The 26,761-nt window shown below is 47.6% G+C and overlaps 1 long non-coding RNA gene across 1 annotated transcript in view; it reads right to left on the reverse strand.

Moving 5' to 3' along the window:
• Positions 1–19,354, reverse strand: part of LOC144767227 (uncharacterized) — a 514,231-nt gene extending 494,877 nt beyond the window's left edge. The window contains exon 1 of the long non-coding RNA XR_013598105.1: positions 19,272–19,354. This is a non-coding gene — a long non-coding RNA (uncharacterized LOC144767227). The remainder of the gene's footprint in view (positions 1–19,271) is intronic.
• Positions 19,355–26,761: the final 7,407 nt, after the last annotated feature.

The following is a 26,761-nucleotide window of genomic DNA, read 5'->3' on the forward strand; positions in this document are numbered from 1 at the left end:
TTGTACAGGGAAGCGTTAAGTTTTTCTAACATATCTGGTGGATCTTAAGATGTTGGTCTCAGTAACCTACAGTGAAACCGTACTCTGATCTGTATGTGCCAGGAAAATCTACAACCTGAGTGGAACTGTAAGATTTTGACCACAGTCCAGTAAGATCTGGGATATTCTTGCTTGACTTGATTCTGACTTCGGTTAATTTCACAAAATAACCCAATATTGTGTTAAGACATTGTATTGGGCACCAGTAGTAAGCCATGCCGTTTAACTTTAAAAAATGTGTTGTCTTTACACGATACTAACAGAGATCCTCCATAAACTTCAATGGTACAGACTTTCAGCACATTGGACATTTCCGAATATATCCAAGGTGCTGGGCTCTCAAATGATATTTTTATGCTTTGTTTTACAGAGTGCAAACTATCAGGCCACAGGGGTAACTTGGTGCTAAAACAGATCATATACTGACTCATGTACCATTAAATTCAGGGAAAAATCCAGTTCTAAAGAGTTTTTCTGAATCTAAGAAGATCTTATTTGTCCTTGAGTGAGTCCAGCAGTAGATTCGAGTTCTGGGGATCTGTGACACAAAATGACTGCCCGCCGACTGCCTTACAGCAAAACTTTGGGATCAGTAAATAAATCAAAAGCTGACTTTAATGTGAGAGTGGGAAGATACAGCCTGAAACGGGGCTCAAGAGGAGAACCACTAGGCTAGTAGACTGCCTTTTGGACCAAGCATAGGGATGTACACCTGATTCTCTCTTTCACTGGCAGCCAGTGAGGTCAGGCCAAATTTGGAGAGATATGGTAGCTGCAATGAACAATGCTAACTAGCCTGGCTGCTACATTTTGTATCAGTTGCAAGCTCCTAATATAGAGTGTTGGTGATCCCAGGTAGATGGTGTTACAATAATCTAAATGTGATCAAATTAATGTGGACAGGATTATAATTTTTCCAGCAGGAGTAAACAAGTGGAGTACTTGTCTGAGACAGTGCATCTGGAAAAGCATGATTTAACCACTACCACTACTTGTTCAGTTAAAGGTAAGAAATCGTCCATTTTTACATTGAGATCCGTGACTACCCGAGCCAACAAGAGGGTGAGGCACAAGCTAGGTGCCAAAAATTGGTTGATACCAATACTTCAGGTTTAGTGGGACCAAGAATCTCTTTTTTATAGCCATTTCATTTGAGATGGTTGATGTTCATCCAATGATGTACACGCGCTAAGCAGTCAAAGATTTGAGGAAGCGTTGGTGTCATTACCTTTAAAATGAGCAATTATTTAGTGTCAACAGCATAGAGAAAGATTCTTTGTCCAAAGGATTTGATAAGCCGAGCCAAAAGGATTACATTCAAGTTCAAAAGAGTGGTGAAAGAATAGAACCTTGGGGAACACCACAAGAACATTTCCTAGGAGAGGATTTACACAGAGCCAGTCTAACTCGGAAACATTTGTTAGTTACAGATTTCCTAAGCCAACCTATGGCGGAATCCTGGATACCAAGTTCAGCAAATCTAGTAAGATCGAATAGTTTACGTGTCAAAAGCTATAGTTACGTTCACAGCACTGATTCATTCATGTCAATGAGATGGTAAACATCCTTTACAACGCAACTTTTACCACGCAGTGCCTTTACGATGCAACTTTTACAACGCAAACTATTACAACGCATTGCGCTGGGGGGCGCTCTAGGATAGGGAATAGGTTTTATGTACTATCCAACACCTTCCCTACTATCCACGGGGACTGGATTTGGAATAGTAAATTAAACTATTCACTATCCAGCGCCTAAAAGCACTATGCGTTGTAAAGGTATACGTTGTAAAACTTGCGATGTAAAGGTAGGCGGTGTAAAAGTATGCGTTGTAACGTCATACATCCCAATGAGATATGTTTCTTCTTCCAGAACTACGAAGCAGCACCCTCAACCAGTCCAATAACCACAATATGTATAAGTGGACAATCATATCTACAATAAATGACTTATACTGTATGTAACTTAACCTTAGTAGACATTGAGCGCTACCTAAGAGAGTAAATGGACTCGGGAAGCCTAACGTCACAGGACTCAGACACAGTACACAGTACCCCAGGCAGTAAGGAATACTTGCAACTCACCTTTGATTCTGCTAGAAGATCACTGCAGGATCCAGACAAAAAGCCTCTATTAGACGCTAGTAGTCCGATCTGAGTCCACCAATGAATGAAAGCGTGAATATATTTCAATATTGAGGAGCTTAAACCCTAAAACTATCAAATGACACTAATCCTGGACATTAATGCTTCTGTGTTGAGGGCAACAACTGTACGTACACGCAAGGAGTAGTGCAGGATCAGACAACTGAACACGTCAGACAATAATGCCCATTGGGTCAACTTTCTGTCAAATCACCAAGCAAATCAGAGAGGCATCACCCCAAAGTACAATCACTGAGCTAACTGAAATAAAGGATTCATCTCTGATTGTTTCGTGATGGCAGCGTAACTGCCTTTAATACCCTGACAACAAACAAAGGGTAACTGCTGAAAGCTGATACCTTTAGTCCTGATCTTGGGTGTGTTTTGTTACAGAAGGATGAAAAATACGATTTAGCTCACTATATAACTTATTATTTCTGTACTGTAACACCATTCTAAACACATCAACTGCAATATATTCAAGCACAAAGAATAACTCATTGAGGAAACAACCCAGGAACTGACATATCATTTTGGATTCAGGTTCCTGTTCCACGTCACCATAGACCATGAACACATTTATAACTCAAAATCGGGCAGTATTTGAATTATAGGTAGGCTAGTCTATTTGTTTTGTGCGGGGCCTATGGTTTCTCTAAGGCTCCAGATGTAAGTACCAGATGGTGGGTGCATTGTTTACAATCACTCCCGCAGACATGTACTCTCAGCACGAATTTCTATCTCCTCTCTTTCAAGTCCCCAAGTTATGATTCAATTTTAAGAGGTAATAAAACTAGGAATACCAAATGAGTTGCTTCTATTCTACGGAGAAACACCTTGCAAATAAGAGCTAGATTTATGCTCTATAAATGACAACGGCACCTACCTACGAAATACAAGAGGACACGGTTTCACGATGTTCTCATGAAACACCAAATACAGGTAATTTCAGGACAAAGAATGCAATGCAACTACTATTTTTGGCTGCCTAAGAAGACCCAGTCCAAAAGAAGGTTGAAACTCTTGTTTTCCGTTTGCAGCAGTAACAAGTAACCCCACACTTCCACTTCTGCGCAGAAAAGTTGGAGTTTGTTTTTGAAAAATAGAAAATAAATTACCCTGACACCCTACGAGTTTTCTCATAAAATGTGTGGGTCATTTTTTTTTAGGTCAAGCCTACCAGACAGTGCAGCTGTCTGGTTTGTTAATGACATCTTGGGGACATTCGGAAAGCTTCCCTGGCAATACATTTCAACCATTGCTTACCATTGACTTTGTGGTTTGTAACTCACATTTGATTGCTTTCTATTTGCTGTCTCTATTTGTTTTAAGCTGTCCGGCTTGAGTTCCTCCCTTCCGTTGCCCCATCCCTATTTGCTGTATTCTTGCACCAGTGCTCAATTTCTGTAAAAAGGCCTTTAAATCTTGTTCTTATATTCGCATATTTGCTGTGCGTTTAAAGACAGAGGTCAAATGCCAGGTTCTGTCTTCCAAGGGAGGTTGGTGTTTACTTTCCTTTCTCTGACTTCAAAGTGAGAAGATTTATGCAGGGCTTGAGTCAGGGAACAACGCGGGTGGTCGGTGTCCCACCACTTATTTTACCGGGTGGACGCCGTCCCCCCTTCCCAAAAGCTGGACTTACAATGATGGCGTTACATGCCTGCACGGCCGCCCCGTCGATCTCTCAAGTACAGGGCTGGCTGTCAATCTTGTGCACGCTAGATGGAGGGAGGAAAGGTGAGTGTTTGTATTTGCAATACACAAATTATACGACTGACATTTACTGTTAGTACGAGTCTGTGTGCACATTTTTGGAAATTGGATGCGAATCCTTCACCTGCGTGAGGATGCTGCTCATCATGTATTTTGTCTGCCGAGGCTGTTTGTCCTGTGACATTCGCCCGGAGGGAAACACTGGTGCCGAGGCCTGCACTGTGCAGCCATTGTGTGTGCCGCCACAGCCGTGACACGAAAAGCTGTCTGCTTGGCTTGCCAACTCCAGCGGGGTCAGTTCCACTCTGTGGCTGCTAGAAATGAAAAACATGACCCAGAGTGGGTCATTCACAGAGCTTTTCACAGAATCGCTCCCAAAAACACACAGAGAATGATGCTACATTCCACAGTGGGTTAACGCCCCCCCTCCCCCAAGTGAAGCAGGTCTCCCTGTAATAAGAGGGGACTACGATTCGTAACGTCACTTCCTGTCGTGACGTCACTTCCTGTGACACCACCTAACTTGGAGCGTCCCCCCACTTCTTTTTTTAGGACTTGTGCCCTGGATTTATGGGGCAATCTTGCTGGTGCTGGGAAAGAAATTGATTTTTCCTAGCACACAAATAGAGAAGTGGGCTACGTGTGCTGAACTTCTCTGTTTTACCAAGAAAACAACTTCCCAGTTTGCTGGTTGCTGCGTTCACCCGCATTCAGAAACGCAACTTAATCCCCTCAAAATAGCAATCCTTTGAAACAAATTCTCTAAAACTCTATTAGGATATATGGTTCTCAATCCTGTGATGCAGGTCACAGAAGCGATGTCGTTTTGTAAACAAATACATGGAAAAAGCCAGTTCTAAAGAATTTTTCTGAATCTAAGAAAATCTGATTTGGCACATTTGCCACAGAAGCAATGTCGTTTTCTAAACAAAATGACATCGCTTCTGTGGCCTACATTACAGGATTGAGAACCAAATATCCTATTACAGTTTTAGAGAATTTGTTTTAAATGATAGATGTGCAATGAGGAACGCATACACACAGAGTCACTGCACGTATTATTGTGGATGGGACTTGACGGCTGCTGAAAGTTAAGGGTGCAGAAGATGAGGCAGAGTGAGTCAAGCAGCATCTTATCTAATCACTTCCGTTTTCACTCCAAACCATTCCTTATTTTTTTGTTTACTTCTCTGTGCCTATCAGTGCAGAGCTACCGCAGCCTTTTGTACAAAGCCTGATCACTGCAGAATGATAGTAGGGCAATGAACATGCATGCACCAATGGATAAGCCACAAACCCTGTCATACTATCCAGTCCAATATATACTTTTGGGTCAAGGTCCACACACACTACAAGAATACCGACTTTTTTACAGTCTACTAGGCTGACCATTATTTATTTCCAGAATTGGCAGTGGTTTCTGGGCTCTCAGGCACATAACACAAACAGATAACTACTTAAGAAACACACACCTAGGGTGAGACTTAGACATAAAGATACATAAACTAACCAGCATAAAACATACCCACACATACTATCACAGTCGGGTTCACAAAAATTGGGGCTCTTTACTGGAGATCTTTTCTCTCTATTATGGGAAATAATGTTCACCAAATCTGGTCCTGAAGAATTGCCATAGATCTGTTGAGACTAATTAGGCAAGAAACATGTTGACCATTTAGGTGATTATAAGGGAACATAATTTCCCAATATATTCCCACTTTATCTTTTAATTCTTGACAGGGACCCTCGTAATGAAGTATTCTTGGGGGGATAGCCTAGTTAATTTTAATCTCTTGTTCACCAATCTGCAGATTCAGTCAGCAGTGAGCTTTTGAGGGATATCTCAAACACTGGACGGTACACAGAAAGAGAAAAGATCTCCGACAAAGAGACACTATATAGGGGCACATTGGGAATTGCAGCGCCGGCCCAAAGAGGAGCAAGCCCGATGATGAAGCATGGCACCTCTGGGAGTGGGAGAGGACTCTTTCTCTGAGAATAAAAATATCCCGTCTAACCTGGCAACCAATATGACTCAGGAATAGTGTTAACCTGAGTCACTATATACAGGAACAGCACATTATCTTTTGAGTATGCCTCTTGCCTTTAGTCAGTTCAGAGGCTCTGCCAATAGTCGCCTGTGCAGGCAGACACAGTTAATTGCTTACAAACATAACAGAGTTCCTGTGGGGAGGTCTCTGGTGTCAGTCTTCTCATCAGGCACAGTGTCTTCGGGTCCTTCTAAGTCTGTCTAGGCCAGTATATGTCACCCCCTCCTTTTCAGTTACCAGTTGAATCCTCTGTGTGCGTGTAAGCTGACTTAGGAAAGTTCCAACAGCGATTCTTCAACAAGCCCAGTGCTAGACCAGTTACAACTGGTCAACGAGTCTGCTTCTAAAGAAAAGTATTACAGGTGCTGTGTTCTGGAAACTACCAAGAGATGAACCAACACTGATCCTTTCGTAGAACAAACACATACGGCTTGGTCGTGGTGGTCACGCAATTCAGCCGTCTCTTGTCTGTTCCAAGCCCTGCTCCACACACGTTCGTAGATCTGTCTCTGTTCCCTCAGAGCACAGATGTCCAGCGGTGTCCTGCATCTTTTTAGCCCCACAAGGCAGCGCTCCAGTGGCTAACAGGCCACACACACCACCTCTCGCCACTTCTTTCTGGTCTGGGTCTGTGTCTTGGTGTTACAGACAAGAGAAATATCCCTGTGACAAATCGGAAACACCTTTAGATATAGCACCTACAAAAGATGTGGGAGAATTCCCCATCTCTTATTTATCACTCCCCGGTCTTACTATAGCGCCTAACTTATGGTGAAAACTCTTAAGTGAATAGTCAGTTTGAAGGCCATTAAAGGTACACAATTGGGCCGCCCTTGTGTGGGTCATTCACACTGATTCCTTCCCATGGAATACTAAGGCTGATGTTTGGTGATCCTTGCTCTTGGGCTCCCTTGAAAGAAGTGGCCTGAACCGTATTTCTTTCTCCCTGGGCCTCCAAGCTCCCCTTTGTCCGTTGATGCTTTTCTGTAGCAGTGACTACACATCCCTCCTTTATCTCCTCTCTCTGAGCCGTCAACCCACTGTCTGGCTTCGTGAAAGGCCCCTGTGGGTTTATGCACAGATCAGCAGGCTGTGGCCAGTAGCGGCCGGCATGGTTCACGAGGGGGGGGGCAGACGCGGGGGCAGGTGCGTGGGGGGGGGCAGGTGCGTAGGGGGCTGGTGCTTGGGGGGCAGGTGCGTGGGCGGGCAGGTGTGTGGGGGGCAGGTGTGTGGGGGCAAGTGCATGGGGGTGGTGGGCACGTGGGGGGGTCACACGAGGAGGGGAAATCACAATTATTATTTTTCTAATTAGAAACCTACCTTTCTGGCCGGGTCCCGCGTCTTCTCTGCTCTTGCTCTCCTGCCTCCGGCAGGAACATGAAGCAGGCAGCCAGGCTCCCCCCTAAGTCAAACACAATGCTGCAAGCAATGTTGTGATTGATCGGGACAGTGCCCAGCCAGGGGCTAATGGGGTGGCCATGCTCTCCATGCAGGCTGCATGGAGAAGGCCAGAGTGCGTATGACTGGTTTAGGCGGCCCAAGTTGCCTCAAAGAGCAGAGTAGCCCCGCCCTCCCGCAATGCAAAGCAAACATAAAATGGTAATAACTGCAAGTTATTACCATTTTATGTTTTGGCTTTCTTGCACGGCGAGAAAGCAGTGGGGCGACGCTCCTCCGCCTAAGTGGAGGAGCCGCCCCCCTGGCCATGGCCTTATGGAGCTTTGTCTTGCAAAAAAAAAGAAGCAGGCTGCTGGCCTGTGAACTAAATACAGAACCTTTGCATGTATTTACAAGCACCCAGATAACGAGTCTCGCCATCCTCTCCTTATATTAAAGGAAATACTTTAACTAAAAACCCATGAGTGGTTTATCAATGTGCAGACTCAATCATCATCACCCAGTCAAGCAAAGAACAAGAAAAGGGTCATGTGAAAAGGCAGGTTGTCTACACCTCAGGACAGTGTTATTCATGAATCTAACTCACACTCAATACAGCCAGCAGAATTTCTACTAATGTACTTGAATTTGTGCACTGAAAAGTTTGCAACCCCCATAGCTGCCGTTGGGCTTCTGCAAATTCATTGCACGTTTCCAAGATGTTGGATTTATCTACACAGAGTGTTCTGTGAAAGGCTCTTCTTGTCTGAGCTGCACAGGGGAAAGGAGAGCGTACGGTTAACATGAGTGAGAGAATAGAGTCACAAATGCAGTGAAGGGTCGGGTGAATATACATATTCAACATTTGACAAACCCTCATCGTCAATTTAGGCATGAACCTTTCTCTCATCTCCACCAGTGGTCTGTGTTTCTTAAACCATCATCGAATCGATACATAAAAGATGAGGGAGATGGGAATATTTGGATTCACTGTCACAAATGTCTCTACAACAGGTGCGTTAGCCGACTGAGGTTTCTTTTAGGCAGCTTTAGCTTTCTGCATTTGATCATTGCCTGATGGCATTAATGTTCAACATTCTGCTCAATAATCTGTGGGACTAACCCTATTAACCTTATTAAAACTGACTCTGATGTGCAATCTACTCTGGCACAATGAGTAAGACCAATGGCATTTTAGGATATTTTGATGGTGATTTTCTATTCATGCTGCTCCGCACCATGATTTATTTTGACTGTAATCTTCCTAATATATGTTTTGAGTGTAACAATAGTTGTAAGACACACTGCTGACAGAACCACACCTTAAGTTAAAGTTAAATCACAAAACAAAACATGCTATATTTATTATAGTTAAAGAGTCCCCGGAAAATAATGCACAATACATCCCAGGTACATATCCGACTGCTGTACTGGCTTAAGCCACATTCTCTAGTTAAAAATCTGTCGGATAATTCTTGTCTTCATTTATTAAGTCATTCCCCTGGTTCCAGCTGGCACTCCTTACAGCGCTTCTTATGTGGCACCCCCAGATATGATAACCTGTGTGTATTTATGGCCCTCTCACACTCTTTTTTGTCCCATTTGAAGCACTACCTTCAGCTCCACTGGGGTGTGCTCACGGGGTGTGCGGTGAGACTATTCTGACTTGTGGCACTTGGAATCCGCTGGTGCAATTGCCCGTTATAGTACCACTACCCTTTCCTAGCAGTACTTTCCAGCAGCAGTTTTTCAGCCTCAAATATCCAGTGACAGCCGGCACAGGTAAGAGCAGTGGGGCAGGGTGGGTAAGTCGACATATGATGAGATAAGTTAAATGAAATAAAAAATTAAATAAAACCACTTACCTTGCGCTCGCCGCATCGCCGACTCAGCGATGTTTCGAGCGCAAGGTAAGTGTTTTTTATTTTTTATTTAATATAACGTATCCAGGTGTATGCAGTGCTTTAAATGGACCGGTACTCACCGGTACTGAGTAGCAGCACTTATCATTTTTATCGCTGTGAATACCAGCACTTCTCTGCTGTCAAGGAGAGTTCCGGTACGCATCAAAGGTAGGCTTATTGTTTCTAGAGCTCACCACGAACGAGGCTGTCTGACAGCCAAAGCACCTCTGTAACCCAAGCGGAGCCACCTCTAAACTACTTGGCAGGGCTCATTCGCATAATGTCTGGAGTTCCCCACCACACTGTGTTTGACAGAGCAAGGTCCATTCAGGCCCTATGCTGTCAATCAAATTCACACCATGGTGTGTATGTGTGCACACACTCTAATCCAGGCATCCTGCTGACAGCAGCAATAGCAGCAATTAAGAAAGCTGCGGGAGATAAGGAGTGTAAAATGGCCTTTATCCCACCAAAGTCTTTTGAATGAGTGTCTGTCTGCTTGTGTCTGGGTGTTTGCCTGCTTGTTTGCGCATGTTTGTGTGTGTGTGTGAGTGAGAAAAGCGAGTGAAAGAGGGAGAGAATCCAGACACTAGGGAGGTATTTTAAAGTACATTCTGGGAATGCTTGTGTGAGCATTGCTGTTTGTTTCTGTGATTGCGCACTTAAGAATATATAAGTAATCGGCTCTCAGGCTAGGTCGCCCCCACGCTGCCTGCCAGTCTCTTGGTTTCCCTACCTGGCTCCCAGCGCTGCTCCAGCGCTCGCTGTCACTACCTCCTGCCTGCCTGATCTGGGACGGTCCCAGCCGCCGCTGAGCAGTCCATCGTCGCCGCACTTTCCCGCCGCTGCCTCCCTGTGGCCCCGCCCCCACCAAGCCCATTCGCCGCCCGCTCCCGCCACCCAGCTGCTCCTCCCTCCCGGTTTCCCTCTTAAGGGGGCGGCGCGGCTGCGCAGGGAGCGACCTCTGACCCTGCTCTCAGGCTAAGTCGCCCCCACGCCGCTGCTGCCTGCCAGTCTCTTGGTTTCCCTACCTGGCTCCCAGTACTGCTCCAGCACTCGCTGTCACTACCTTCTGCCTGCCAGCTCCGGGACGGTCCCAGCTGCCGCTGAGCCGTTCATCCTCACCGCACTTTCCCGCCGCTGCCTCCCTGCGGCCCTGCCCCAACCAAACCCATTCGCCGCACCGCTCCCGCCACCCAGCTGCTCCTCCCTCTCAGTCTCCCTTTAATGGAGACCGCGGGCAGCGGGCGCGCCGCTGGCACGCCGCTGGCACGCAAAAGGCAAGCCCGTCTGCGCCTGTCCGCACCCGGACCGCGCCCGGTGCCAGAACCCCTGGCCCCAGCCGATGCCAGGGCACCCGACTGAGATACGACACCGCCACCCTCATCGCATTCAACACAGGACGACCTGCCTCCTGCCACCAAGCCACCCCCAGGCGCACCCACGGACCCTTCACCTGCCAAGCATGCAAATTCACCTGCCTCCGAACCTGCACCCCGCCCACCAAACACAGCAACGACAACAACAACCACCTGAAGTGCATCCTCCTCAACACCCGCTCCGTCCACAAACACCCCATCGAACTCTGGGAACTCCTTGATACAACAGCACCAGACGTCGCCTTCCTCACGGAAACCTGGATGAATGCCTCCTCGGCCCCCGACATCGCCATAGCCATCCCGGACGCCTACAAAATTACCCAGAAGGACCGCGTCAACAAAACTGGAGGAGGAATCGCCATCATCTACAGGAACACCATCAGCGTCATGACCAACGCCGAAGACAAACTCACCGCCGCCGAACACCTACATTTGCAGATCCACACGGACCCCCAAACCACCCACAGAGGAACACTCATCTACAGACCATCGGGCCCACGGACACAATTCAGCGAAACCATCACCGGCTTCATCAGCCCGCACGCCTTAGCCTCACCAGAGTACATCCTCGTAGGGGACTTGAACTTCCACCTGGAGAAAAACAACGACAAAAACACCACCACCCTACTCGACAACCTTGCCAACCTTGGACTCAAGCAACTGGTGGACCCGCCCACCCACCTCGCCGGCCACACGCTTAACCCCATCTTCTCCACCAGCAACCATGTCTCCTTCAGCCACTCCACCGGACTACACTGGACCGACCACAGCTGCATCCACTTCACCTTCAAGAAAACCACCTCCCACCACCAGACACTACAGATCCCCCGCAGATGCTGGAGAAAAGTCACCACAGACCAGCTAACCACATCGCTGAACCAGAACCCATCTGTCGACACCCCTGACACCAACGACGCAGTACACAATCTCGCACAGTGGATCACCAACTGCGCCGAAGACCTCGCTCCACTGAAGAAACCCCCAGGCAAAACTACCAACATAAAAACCTCATGGTTCACAGACGCCCTCAAAATTGCAAAGAAATCATGCCGAACCCTCGAAAAAGCTTGGCGCCACAAACGGACATCAGAAAACATGACAGCCCTCAAGAGCGCCACCCGCGAATACCACCAGATGATCCGCACAACCAAAAGGACATCGTTCAAAGAGTGGCTGGACAACAACACCCACAACAGCAAGGAACTCTTCAGCATTGTCAAAGAGCTCTCCAACCCTAGCGCCAGCAACAACGACATCACACCGTCGCAAGACCTCTGCAACTCCCTCACCACATTCTTCCACTGCAAGATCGCAGATATACACGACAGCTTTGGACCCCAGACTCCGCCTCCAGCCACCAAACCAACGACCCCCACCACCAGCCTCAGTGCATGGACCCCCATCAGCACTGAAGACACCACCTGCGTCATGAACACCATCCACTCCGGCTCCCCCTCCGACCCATGCCCTCATCATATCTTCAACAAAGCCAACACCATCATCGCACCCCACCTCCGGAACGTCATTAACAGCTCCTTCACGTCAGTCACCTTCCCTGGAAGCTGGAAACACGCAGAAATCAACGCCCTTCTGAAGAAACCAACAGCGGACCCCAAAGACCTCAAGAACTTCCGCCCCATCTCTCTGCTCCCCTTCCTGGCCAAAGTCATCGAGAAGACCATCAATAAACAGCTGACTGCATTCCTCGAAGAAAACAACTCGCTCGACCCATCCCAGTCCGGATTTCGAGCCAACCACAGCACCGAGCCCGCCCTCATCACAGCCACCGATGATATCAGGACCCTGATGGACAATGGAGAGACAGCCGCTCTCATCCTCCTAGACCTCTCGGCAGCCTTTGATACCGTCTGCCACCGCACCCTAATAACCCGCCTCTACAACACCGGGATCCAAGGAAAGGCCATCGTTCCTCTCCGACAGAACCCAGAGAGTCCGCCTCCCTCCCTTCCGCTCAGAGGCCACCAAAATCATCTGCGGCGTATCCCAGGGCTCCTCACTCAGCCCAACCCTCTTCAATATCTACATGAGCCCCCTCGCCGCCATCGCATGCAAACACAACATCAACATCATCTCCTACGGCGACGACACCCAACTGATACTCTCCCTCACCAAAGACCCTCTCACCGCCAAAGCCAACTTCCAGGACGGAATGAAAGATGTCGCAGAATAGATGAAGTACGGCCGTCTGAAGATCAACTCGGACAAGACGGAGGTCCTCATCCTCGGACAATCCCCATCCGCCTGGGACGACTCTTGGTGGCCCACGACACTGTGCACCGCACCGACACCCACGGACCACGCACGCAACCTGGGATTCATCCTGGACTCCTCCCACACAATGACCAAGCAAGTCAACGCAGTCTCGTCCTCATGTTTCAACACCCTGCGCATGCTCCGAAAGATCTTCCGGTGGATCGCCACCAAAACCAGAAAGACGGTCACCCAGGCCCTCGTCACCAGCAGACTGGACTACTGGAATGCCCCATATGCAGGAACCACAGCCAAATTTCAGAAACGCCTTCAACGCATACAGAACGCCTCCGCACGACTCATCCTCGACACCCCTCGCCACAGCCACATATCCGCCCACCTGAGAAACCTGCACTGGCTCCCCGTCAGCAAGAGGATCACAACATGGGCCCCGAATACCTCAACAACCGCCTCTCGTTCTACACCCCCACCCGCCAGCTCCGCTCCACCAGCCTCGCACTAGCCATGGTCCCACGGATTCGCAGAACCACCACCGGAGGAAGATCATTCTCCTACCTGGCAGCCAAAACATGGAACTCCCTCCCCGCACACCTACGAGTGACTCAGGACCATCTCACCTTCAGGAAACACCTCAAGACCTGGTTATTCGAGCAATAGCGGCAACCCCCCTCTCCCTTCAGCGCCTTGAGACCCTCACGGGTGAGTAGCGCGCTCTACAAATGTATTGATTGATTGATTGACATAGTAGAAGTGCCTTATATGTCTTCGTCCTTAGCCCCGCTCCTAGCCCCGCCCACTTGCTACACTCATAGCTCATTGTAAGAGTACCTGCACTTATTTTTTCCCATTTAAAGCACTGGGTGTATGTCGACTTCCCCCAACCCGCCCCACCGCTCTTACCTGTGCCGGGTGTGACTGCAAATATCAGAATGAGCGACATAGGATCCATCTACCCTAGCTCACCCAGTGCATGCTTTCATGATCCCGTCCATTCCTCTCAACATATTTCCACTTTTTCTCTCACCCACCTCCAGAAGGCGGCTGCACGTGCTTGTTGTGCATTGTTTGTTTCTACGCACCAGGCTGATGGCGGGAGATCTGTGCAGGGCTGAGGCTCTGAGCGCTGCACGCATTAATTAAGATTCAAGGCGGTGAGCTTGGGATGCAATTAGTGGCAGTGATTAGCAGGCCCTGGTCGGGGTCTCCAGGGGGGCAGGGAGCGCACATCCTCCCCTCCCTTCCACACCTCACACAGGCCCAGGGCACGGATCGCTCGTGATTAATGACAGCGTTTAGGAGGAAGAGCAGGCCCCTGCCATCCATCAGGAGACTTTTTCTGTGCGCAGTGCACCTGCCCCAGCAGCTGGGTCAGCAGGAGACTCCTTTCTGAGGACAGGCAGGGCCTGCAAGGTCAGGCAAGGGAGCTTGTGCAGGGGCGAGGGCCAGGCAAGGGATGCAATGAAGTTAGGGAGAAGGCAAGGGGGTCAACTGCCATACGGACAATTTTTAAAGCAATATTATCTGTGCACTGGTTTCTATAGCACTGCTCCGGAGGAGAAGCAAGGGGCCCTACTCCACCCTGGTCAAATACCAGGTCCCATACTCTTAAGCTTGTGAACGAAATTCACAAAATGGTTTGGTACATTGTGTGTTTCTCATGGGGCTGCTTAGGGAGAATGTTACAAGAGGAATATAGGTTGGAATTCCTCTTTTGGTGATAAAGCGTATCCATTTTTAAAACTGAAATGAATTAAAATGAATGCCTAGTTTTGAGGGGCATCAAAAACAAGAATGAACAAATATAAATGATGATAATGGATTTTAGTCACACAATAAATCATTTATTGGTGGTATCGTACTCATTTTAAGAACTGTGATGAGTTCTAAGGTGATTTTAACCTATGAAAAGAGCGGGCACTCATCAGGGAGTTGATAAACCATGTATGAGAGAAATCAGTATTCCCTCATACAAGTTATGGAAAATGCTCCATAAGCTAAATGAGAATACAATTTCTATAATTTCACAAATAATTTCCTCAGACGTGAGAGAAAAGACTGTCATCCTGAGTAAAACAGGTACTTCCAACAGCAGCAGCATACCGTGGTGATCTACCAGGGGCCGCCACCACAGTAAAGAATTGGTGAGGTGTAGGGTGGTGGCATGGGGGAGCATTAGAGGGAGAGCGCGCGGGGGCAGGATTTAATAGTGAAAAAGAAAAAAGAAATACTTACCTGGAGCCACCGCCCACCTCCTGCGTAGCGCCTGTGTCCTTCCTGGTCCTGGCAAGCATTGGGCCAGCGTCGCGGACTCCCTGTGCAATCCCCGCACTGCTCTCATGCTATGAGAGCAGCACGGGGATTGGCCTGAGCTGGCTGCAAAGACGCTCCGCTCAGACCAGAGATTCTGTTGGGGTTTCGACAACCGGCCAAACACATATGCACACTCAGGGAGTTCACATAGCGCGTCTCCTCCCCATGCCATGATCCTCCCTGCACAAGCTGGCTCAGAGCCAGCAAATGAAAAATAAAACAATGCTAGAACATCGTTTTATTTTTCATTTGCTGGCTCGGAGCCAGGCAGTGGGGCGACATTCCTCCGCCATTGTGGAGGAATTCGCGCTGTGTTCTACTGCAGCAGCAGCGGACCATTTTTTTTTTTCATAACAGTAGCAGCGGACCATTTTAATGAATAAGGGTGATAACATTCTATATTCATTACAATTGTGAGGCTCTCTTGAGTTCCATGTTGCAGCACCATGGAGCAGCAGAACTGGAAGCATTTCCCGAGGAGACTGCATTCTTAGACTGCATTAAATCAACAAAATGAGAGGTTTCATTTTGTCATAGAAACTATGGCTAGTGCTCTATACAGCTGTTTTGTGTAAATTCTCAAATATCTAACACATCCATGTCAGAAACAAAGTCTGCAAGCTGAGTGAAACAAGTACTTCCAATGCAAGCAGCAGTTGTTCAGTAGATTCCCAAGTTTTCTACTGTAGATTCACTATACATTTCTAATGAAAAACCAGAGCACTAACATTCTATATTCAAAACCAATGTAAGGCAAGTGTTAATGATGTTTTGTTAGAATATAAATTGTTAAATATAAAGCCTCTCCTGTGGAGCAGGCTGAAGTAAATGAGCACTGTCCTGATAAAACAGAAATTAAATCAGGTGGTTAAAAATATGTGAGGGTAGATATTGGTAGTCATTTAAGGCATAATATATTTTAAACAGGCTAAAATTGTTAAAGAGAGGGATCCTTACCTAAGTACACCCCTTTTCATTCAGTCCCGGGATACCCATCTTCTCTGTCACATAATATCACCTTAATTTTAAAATAGTAACATGTTGTTGTCACTACTCCATTTAAATGTATGCGAGTAGATTGTTTTCAGATGTACAGGAACCTAGTTACAGACAGATCACATATTTTTAAAACTAATAGATTTGTGTTTTGATGGGTAAGGAGTTGCTCTTTGGACATTTCATTTTTAGATCTCGCCTAGAGGACCTTTGCCAAGCGCGAGGCTCGACGAGCGGGGCACTTAGGGCCCGGCCTCCCGGCTCCTCGCCACGCCTTTGAGAGAGTAGGTGGCCGGCTCGCCCGGGGGGCAACTGGCCGGGATCCATTTCTGGGTCAGGGGTGACGCGCATCCGGTGCGGGAGAGGGCGGGGACTGACCCAGGACTATTTAGGCTCTGGGAGTCGTTGCCCCGGTCTCTTTACTCTCCTACACCCGACGTGCGGACACCACCACTCCGCACCGACTTATCAATTATCAATTTGTAATATGTATTGTTAGTCATGTTTATGAAATGTTGATAATTAAACATGGCCGTTTTACACCCACCTCTTTCTCTAAGGTATGAATTTGATGGTGGGTCGTACCAACTGTCTTGGCGGGCGAGGAGCATGCTGGGAGGTCCGGGCTCTATAGCCATTGCTCTGGACATTTTTAAGCACACACTTGTGCTTGTGGCGGCATCCATCCTTGCAGGAGCGAGCAGGGGCGCGCCACAGGCACAAGTGCAGTGCTTGAAAATGAGCACGAGATGCTCGCCCCCCCACTCTCTTTTGCCTCTTTGTGGACAAATAGTGCATCAGTCTTTTCCGTAACTATTAGCTACCATCTTTGAAAGGCACGTGCTTGAGGTTGACTCCTATAAACTGCTGTGTGCACATTAATGTGAATGAGCAAATATGCTGCTTTTTCACTAATTAGCCAGTTTATATTTTGTTCCATTAAACAAGCTCTAATTTAGAAAGGCGCCATTTCATCCTCACGTACAGTTGACCAACAAATTGATTAAGTATTACACTGCTTTCTTGGTCCCTCAACAGGTGCACGTCCATCTGAATAATCAATGACGTTCCAATTTCCCACCGCAACAATAAAGGCATTGGTACCAGAACGCAGTAGATGAGAGACATTCTTGACACAAACGGGGGCGCGCCGAAGTCATAAAAATGCGTTTAAGAGGGCAGGAGAATGATTAAACAGAGTTATTTTTTTTTAACACTGTGACGACGGAACATTTAGAGTGCGCCGTTATGCCTCAGACAGCGGTTTAGCCCTCTCTTGAAGCGGTGGCCATGCTAATGTCAGTCAAATCTAATTTTACTTTTACTTTAGTCAACGCCTTCCCGGCTCTATCGTCTGGTGCTTTTCAATACGTTTTGCCTGACTCTGATAAAGTCCCTGCTCCACCCGCAAACTCGTCCTTCACTACGGGATCTTTTTTTAAATTTCTTTTTTAGGTTTCGCTCTCACTTTTTAGTTATGTTTTATATTATTGTATGTGAAAGTGTTACACATTTATTAGAACTTTCACATACAATAATATAAACCATAACTAAAAACTTAAAAGATCCCAAAGGCGAGACCTATTGGCTATGCCAATGCTTGTTTTCTTTTCGCTTTTCCACTTCCTCTTGTGGAGAGTTGTAGCGGCCCTGTGTGAATATTCACTGGTGTCAAAATAATTGCTATTGTAAGTTGAATATAAGGATATGATACAACATATTTAAAAGTACATTTAGTGGCTATAAAAATCTATTCCTGTATACCTTTTAAACTGCTACATTCAAAGATAGTTAATTACACAATATTTTAAACTAATTAATATTGTAAATCAAGCAAACCAATTAGCTTTAAAACATAGTGAGAGCTGCATAGACTGCACATTTTTCACAGACTGGGAGTGTTTTAAATATATAATGCCAACATATAAAAAGAAATATTTTTGGAGACTCATTTAGTTCAGGAACTTTTACCAGCAGAGATAAGAAACATAGAGTGAATATTTCTAAAGCTGTCGTCTCTAGCAGCATATCTCCCAATGCAGACACTTTCTGTGAACTAAGTAAACATTCTTGTTATTTATTAGAGTTCTGTGATGTTATGGGAAGAAGGTGTAGTGATGTGTAGGTTTAAACTAATATGAGGCTAGTCTCAGGTACTAGCTATGAATCTCCTGGGTAAACAGCGACTGTCTAGGAACCAACCACAATCCTACATTTTGGTAGTGTACAGCAGCATGATTTACAATAACGTTTAAAGCACAACAATGTAAATCAATTGACTGCTACAACAAAACTAGAAGAATAAAGCAAAAAAAGAGAATAGTGTTTATGTGCAAAATGTTGTGTTTGCATATAGAATATTTCACAAACAACCAATATGTTTTATTTTTGTATGAATTTTAGAAACAGAGTACATGACTACCCAATGGTTTTACATGCATTAAAAATATGGGAATTGTGATCCTGCATGCAATGAGGGTGGGAGTCAGTGAGTGTGGAGCAGAGTAAGAGAGTCTGAGATGTGGTTAAAAAGAGCACAATGTTCTGTAATTATTTTGTTGCGCTTTCACATTTAGGTAATGCATTTAAAATATAATGCGTGCCTTAAATGAAAAATAAATGCAAGTTAAATTAATCAGTGGGAAATGCACTCTTTTACGTTCTGAAAGCTTATTTGGTAATGCGATCATTGCAGATGTCTGTACATAACCAGGCAGTCAAAAAACAAAATCCTTGTTGGCGCAGTGGGGAATAGTGACATGTGTTTTAATCGTTTCCAGAGGTCCCAGACTGCAACTGAAAGCACTGTGAATATGCAAGTCATTATTTTAAAATTCTATTAAACAGTATAAAATAGGCTGCCGCTAAAGGTATAAAATAATCCAGTGCTTAAGATGTACAATCAGAAGGCATCTAATGCAAAACATTTTTATACGTTTCTATTATAAGGATGCACTGCAGAACTGAGATGGTAGCATCGCTACCTTACCTCTCAAAAAGAACACATCTTTGTCACTATGGAGCTTCAAATTGGTCAGTCGATTAAAGCTACACAGTGGCTCCCAAGCAGCCTTTAGATTGGCTGATTAACCAATTGCACAGATTTACATTTCTTTCAAGTACCTGGCATTCTGGAGAAAAGGCGTGCTTCTTCTTTTGCTGTCTGTCTCTCCCTTGGCGTCACAGTACAGAAGACCCCACCATTCCTGTAAAGTCAAAAGCATTTCAATGTCACCAAAGATTCAGGAATGGTTGTTTTTAACAAAAAGTAGAGGACTCTAAAAAAGGTTGGGAACTTTGTTCTCAATAGGTCTCACCCACTTAGAGCACTGTGAACCCAAAAGCTTCCTGGTGCTAAGTGACCTAAAACAAAGAGGTATAGTTGGGTGGTAACCCTTATCCAACAAAAAGCCAAGTCTTCAGATGTCTATAGAAACTAAATTGTCTCATTGTGCCTGAAGGTTCATAGGCAGGAAGAACCATAGCAACAGGCTTCGATGCTATGCAAAATTAGCTACAAGAGCCAGGATGCTTAGTACATTAATGTCAAAAATGTAAGATGGTGCTTTGTACCGCTCCCACCCAACCAACCAGTATCTGGCTCTTTGAGTTGGGGTCGAAAGACCCCAGGACGTATTCATTTCACACACACACAAACATTTTAAAATCATCTAAATTTGGACAGTAACCACAGTATTTACATTTGTGTTCACAATAGAGACCCTTAACAGAGACTCTAGTACATGGGAGCTACCTAGCCATAACTAGTTTGTTCCTGTGCAACCAAGAAAAACATAACTGTTCGAGGGAGATCAAAACTGGTTTTGTGTCCCTTCCTCTTAAACCCTCTGTCCATAGGATGGGTTCCCAGGCCCGGACTGGCCGTTGCGGGCACCGGGCAATCCCCCGGTGCGCCGCAAGGGTGGGGGCTGGTTTTGGGCCCCTGGGGGCCGTTTTTGTTACAGGGCCGTTTTTGCAGCATAGCTGCAAAATCGGCCCTGTAACAAAATCGGCCGAAAACCGGCCCCGGCAAAGAGCTCAGCGGCACATCCAACCCCAGGGGGGGGGGGCCGGCCGAGCACTTTGCCAGGGCCGGTTTTGGATCCCAGTCCGGCCCTGTGGGTTCCCTCCTTATGGGAGGACCCCACCTTCCCTCTCCGTACCAGGAGCTCTCCCTGCCACTGGAGCTCTTGTGCAGGGGGCCCGGCTGCCCTTAGGATGCCACAGACCCCAACTCCACCTTCAGAGGCACCCCCTATGCCCAGGTTCATTGCCCCCTGTGACCCGTGCTAGCTCGCTCCAACGGCATCTGTGCGGCTGATTGACAAGCGCCACTGCAACCTCTTTTCCGACTTGCTGCCAGCACCCCGTGGAGGGTCCAGTGAATTCGATATTATTTTGGTATAAAAGGATGCTGTAAGGGTACCTGAAGTGCCCCTGCTAATCATGACCTCACCTGTCAACCTGCTTATTTACGACAAATCCGATCACAACATAAATTGGATGATGTGATGATGAGAAAATGTGTTAAACAATACATCTACACAAGCACATGGCTTCACACTATGCGAATCCATTTCCTGGAGAGGGCAGGAAAGTTTACATGTTCCCAGTCTCAAACAGCCACACCCTTTGCATGCCCTGCTCTAAGCCCCATCCTCAGAGGATGGTGGGTTTGAAAAAAGCTCTCAGCCCATGTGTCTACCGAAGGGCAGGGCGTGAAGTGCTGGCAGTGGGTGGGGTGGGGGAGAGTCAGAGCGAGTCGACCTCTTGCAATGCGGCAAGAGGAACAAAGAGAACCGCTTGCTGCAGCTCTTTTAAGGAGCGTGGTCCGGTACCCCACACCTCCAGAAGCACATTACTGCTCCCAGGGTCTCCCCTAATGCGGCCAATCATCGCCCCAAACCAGCCCCCAGCCCAGGGGTGAGCACTGTGACCGCAATCTGTGCACCAGCTCCCCGCCATTAGGAAAGTCTTCGTAAATTGTAGAAGCTAATTTCAGAAGTAAGGCAAACTCATCCTCTGTACTCTGACAACTTTTCCCCTCCTCACTGGAGGTGAACAATGTTTGACAGCCTCCATAGTCAGACTGCTATTCAGGGATTTCCAACAATTAATTACAGGCTGATTTGCCACAATGCAACCATAACTCGATGGTCCCATTCTAGTACCAGTCTCTTGTCGAGTGGGGTTGGTTTGAACAGGTTTGCTAGGGCTAATTTTGATTTCCAGTCCAGACCCGACAGCATCTCATCATCAAAAGTATGTGCAAAGAGATTTGTCTTACAAATTTGCCAGATTTTTTTACTATGCAAAGGGACATCGACTAGCACCGACGACGCGCTCAGCACCGCCGAACACATGCATTTCCAGATCCACACAGACCCCAACTCCACCTTCAGAGGCACCCTCGTCTACTGACCCCCCGGACCCCGCCCCCAATTCAGCGACTCCATTGCCGACTTCATCAGCATGCACGCCCTGACCTCCAACGACTACATCCTCCTCAGAGACCTGAACTTTCACCTTGTGAACAACAACGACAACAACTCCACAACCATGATTGATAACCTCGCCAACCTCGGACTAAGACAACTTGTCACAACCCTCACCCACTCCGCCGGCCACACGCTCGACCCTGTCTTCTCCTCAAGCCCGCATGTCTCCATCAGCCACGCCACCGAACTCCTCTGGACCGACCACCGCTGCATCCACTTCACCTTCCAGAAACTCACCACACACCACCACACCCAACAGATCCCCCGCGGCCGCTGGAGCAAAATCACCGAAGACCAACTACACGCAAACCTCGCTCTCAGCCCACCCACCGAACCCTCCGACAACGCTGCCCACAGCCTCAGACGCTGGATTGAGGACTGCGCCAACACCCTCGCCCCGCTGAAGAAACCCCTCCAGAGAGACACCAGCAAGATGGCCAGCTGGTTCACCCCAGAACTCCTAGATTCCAAGCAAGCCTGCCAGAAACTAGAGAAGAAATGGCACAGTGAACAAACCCTGGACAGCCACGCAGCGCACAAGACGCCGTTCGCAACCACCACCACCTCATCAGGGCTGCCAAGAAGACCTCCTTCAAAGACCACCTAGACAACAACGCACAGGACAGCTAGGAGCTCTTCAACATCGTGAAGTAACTCTCCAACCCCAGCTCCAACACCAATGACATCCAGCCGTCGCAAGCCCTGTGCGACTCCCTCACCACCTTCTTCCACCGCAAGATAGCAGACATCCACGACAGCTTCAACACCCAGACAGCCCCAACAGACAGCAACACAACAGACCCTCCACACACCATCGACCACGTACCCTTGCTAGCCTGGACCAGCATGAGCGTCAATGACACCATCAAGACCATGAGCACAATCCACTACGGGACTCCGTCAGACCCATTCCCGCACCACGTCTTCAACAAAGCAAGAAGCTCCATCGCACTCCACCTACGCAACGTCATCAATCTCTCCCTTGAGACCGCGACCTTCCCAGAGAGCTGGAAACACGCAGAAATCAACGCCCTACTCAAAAAACCCAAGGCAGGCACAAGAGACCTCAAGAACTTCCGACCCATCTCTCTGCTCCCCTTCCCGGCCAAGGTCATCGAGAAAATCGTTAACAGACAGCTAACCCGATACCTCAAAGAGAACAGAATCCTGGACCCTACCCAGTCAGGGTTCCGCAGCAACCACAGCACAGAGACCGCCCTCATCGCCGCCACCAACGACATCAGGACCCTGCTAGACAATGGGGAGACTGCAGCACTCATCCTCCTAGACCTCTCCGCCGCCTTCGACACCGTCTGCCACCGCACACTACGTGCACGGTCCATGCCGCAGGGATCCGAGACAAGGCACTGGAATGGACACCCTCCTTCCTCTCCGGCAGAACCCAGAGCGTCCGCCTCCCCCCGTTCCATTCCAAAGCCTCCGCGATCATCTGCAGCGTACCCCAAGGATCCTCCCTCAGCCCGACACTGTTCAACATTTACATGGCCCCGCTCGCACTCGTCGTCCGACAGCACGACCTCAACATAATCTCCTACGCTGATGACACTCAACTGATCCTCTCCCTCACCAAGGACCCCATCACCGCCAAAGCCAACCTCCATGAAGGAATGAAGGCCGTCGCCGACTGGATGAAGATCAGCCGTCTGAAGCTGAACTCGGACAAGACAGAGGTCCTCATCCTCGGCTCCAACCCGTCAGCCTGAGACGACTCCTGGTGGCCAACGGCACTGGGGGCAGCCCTGACCCCCACCGACCACGCACGCAACCTGGGAATCATCCTCGACTCAACGCTCTCAATGACCATGCAAGTCATCGCCGTCTCCTCCTCCTGCTTCAACACCCTCCGCATGCTCCGCAAGATCTACAGATGGATCCCGACAGATACAAAAAAGACAGTCGCCCAGGCCCTCGTCAGCAGCAGAATCGACTACGGAAAAGCCCTCTACGCGGGAGCCCCGACCAAGCTCATCAATCGACTACAACGCATCCAAAACGCCTCGGCACGACTGATCCTCGATGTACCACTACACGTCCACATCACCCCCCACCTGAGAAACCTGCACTGGCTCCCCGTCAACAAGAGGATATCCTTCAAGCTCCTCATCCACTTACACAAGGCACTCCAAAAGACCGGCCCAGCCTACCTCAACAGACGGCTCTCCTTCTACACCCCCAACCGCCAGCTACGCTCCGCCGACCTCTCACTCACCACTGTCCCGCGCATCCGAAGAACAACCACCGGCGGGGGATCTGTCTCCCACCTCGCCGCCAAGACATGGAACACCCTCCGACTGAGCCTACGACAGACCCAAGACCTGCCGACCTTCAGGAGGATACTAAAGACCTGGCTGTTCGATCGTTAGCGGCCCCCACCTCCCTCTAGCGCCTTGAAATCCTCACAGGTATGTAGTGCCCTTAACAAATGACTGATTGATTAATTGATTGATTGATTGACATATTCATTGGAACGCCACAAAAGTGGAATTTTTTTCCCACTGCTGCTTCAGGCAGCAAGAAGTCGTGGGTAAACCACAGCCGCTCATCAGCTGTACCTTGAGATTCCCAGTCTAGGAAACTTAAATAGAACTTTACATAAAATCACCTGTATTCATTTTCAACATGGTTTTTCTGTCTTTGTTTAGTTTAATTATCAGTCATTGATTGTTGCGGCAGCTGGAGACCATATGTTAAAGTGTTTTCTTCTTTTATTTACTGTTTAAAGTATGTACTGATAAGGGGGGAAATACTGGCTTTTGGCTGTTTTGCTACTTTTTGTACCTGAGGGATATTAAAATACTGGCTATGCTTGTACAAAAAAATAAGCGAGGTGGCAAGCCTAATACACAATAGACTAACACCCAATGATTCGTAGTAACTAGAAGTCACTTCTTTCATACGTGGGACATCTGGCAACAGGAAGTCCGTTTGTTAACATCTACAGCCATCCACCAAATAGCCCGGAAACAAGTTGGCCAAGTTTGGAAACTTCGCACATCTATAGCTTGTCTATTGACTAAAACCCTAGCACATATTCCTTTTTGGGTATAAAATAGTAGCAGTCAGTGCTTTTAATGGGCAGGTACTCTCAGGTACAAAATACCTGCACTTCTTTCATTTGAAAGCAATAATACTGGCACCACCCAGCACTTTTGATAGGAGAGCACCAGCATTTTTGAGCAGCAAACAGATACTACGGGACAAGAAGTACCACCACTTTTATAATTCCAATTCAAGCACTGGTGGTATTGTTGCCAGAATTTAAACTTTACAGGCAAAATTGTGCAGTCAGGAAAACTTGTGCGCCTCGAGACCGGAAGAAGTTACCCAACTGACTTCACCACAAAGCAAAATGTAACCTTGCCCATCCCACCCCTGGTCAATCACACATCAGATTATTTCCTGCAAGTAGATGTTCCAAAACGGAAGGGTGTAACTTATGACTACCGGAAATAGTTGTGTACTAAGGTCGCATTTCCAGCTCCCGATCAGTGGCGATTTACCTGCAACAGCTCAGCCAACAATCAGGATTCAAATACCACTATTTCCAGCCATGCACATCTGGGCAAGGGGCTACAACATCAGATAGCAGGCCCCGGAGACAGGTGCAAGCTTGTTCAGACTGTTCAAGATCAGCGGCCAGAGGTGGCCAATCTGTTTGAATTTTCGCTGGCTTTTTCGCCGCAGTGGGCAACTATTGGTTGCTGGGGGGGCAGGCAGGAATGCATTGGCGGGTGGAAGTACAGGTTAAATAGGGCACAATCAGAGCACGAGCATGAATTGCTGCCTGGCTGCACCTGCCTACTGCAGATGCCATCTGTCTGACTCTGCAGCCCAGATAGCTTTTTTCTTCAGATTGAAAAGGATCACCGCTGCTTCTGCTTAGATGGTCAACTCCCTTGGGAGGCTAATCTGAGGACCTGCCCATTGTGGCAGAAGGATTGCATTTTGGCCACAAATCAGGTGGAACCCCCTGGCATCAGGAAGATAAGTATAGGTGAATTCTGGATGGAATTGGTTTAAGTCTTTAGCTCAAGACTGGCCAGGTGGGCTATGGACCATAGTGAAGGGCTGGCGACATCCGCTACAGCATTGTCCATAGCCTTCCAAAGTACTCCATTGGACAACTCTGGAGATGTTGGGGAATGTTGTCTGTCTTTGCCAGGGAATCAAAGTTGCCCAGGTCCATCTCTCAACGGGTGTCAACGGTGTCCCTTTATTGGGTTGCTCTGGCATAGTTGTTGGACGAGCTTTCGCACTGACCCAAGCTCCCTCTATCCTGAGGGAGCGGCTGAGTTCATCTTGTAAACAACAACTTATGTAGGGACCTGCAAGGTTGTCCTCTGACCCAAGTCTATTGAAGTAGTAGATGTCACAAGGGACGTGAGGAGCGTTCAACCATGAATCCTTTGAGAATGGGATAGTTCATTTCTTGCATTAGTTATGTCCATGTGATGGTCCTCATTAATGTACATATAGTAAATAATATGATCGTTGTCATATTAAGTCGTATCCATGATCTTTAATAAATGTTATATTCTCTAACACAAAAATGGCAGCGAGTATTCTTCATTGTTGGCGGCTTCTACTGGATGTCAAGCACTGTATATGGTCGGTCTTAGTGATGACTGTGATCCCTACTAGTCGTCCTACGGTCCCCCACCCATGACATTGTCCTGCCTTAACCTGAGACTAGTATTCACTTGAAGTGAACACTACTAGTGCAAAAAGCATTACATTCTAACAGGTAAAGTCCCAAAATCCACTTGAAGTGTACAACCATGAAGACTGAAATGAGAGAGGAAAACACAAAAGGAATGAAAGAAAGGATGTAAATAAAGTCTGCCAATAAATGAAAAAAGAATAAAAGCTAAGGTGAAGAAATAAACGAAAGGAAGAATAAAACAAGAGGAAGGGATAGGGAGAGGTGGAGGCACGGTGCAGAGGTGAGGATAATTAGCAGTATATGAGAGCAGAGTCCTGTAATTTCTCTAAGTGCTGGGGGAGGGGCGGGGGCAGACGCCTGGTACACTCCCCCCGCTCCCACTCTTCCATCAGACAGAGGGATAAATGTGTGCAGTGTCTGCGCTACAGGAG

Source organism: Lissotriton helveticus, chromosome 7 (assembly GCF_964261635.1).
Source record: "Lissotriton helveticus chromosome 7, aLisHel1.1, whole genome shotgun sequence".
Lineage (NCBI taxonomy): Eukaryota > Metazoa > Chordata > Amphibia > Caudata > Salamandridae > Lissotriton > Lissotriton helveticus.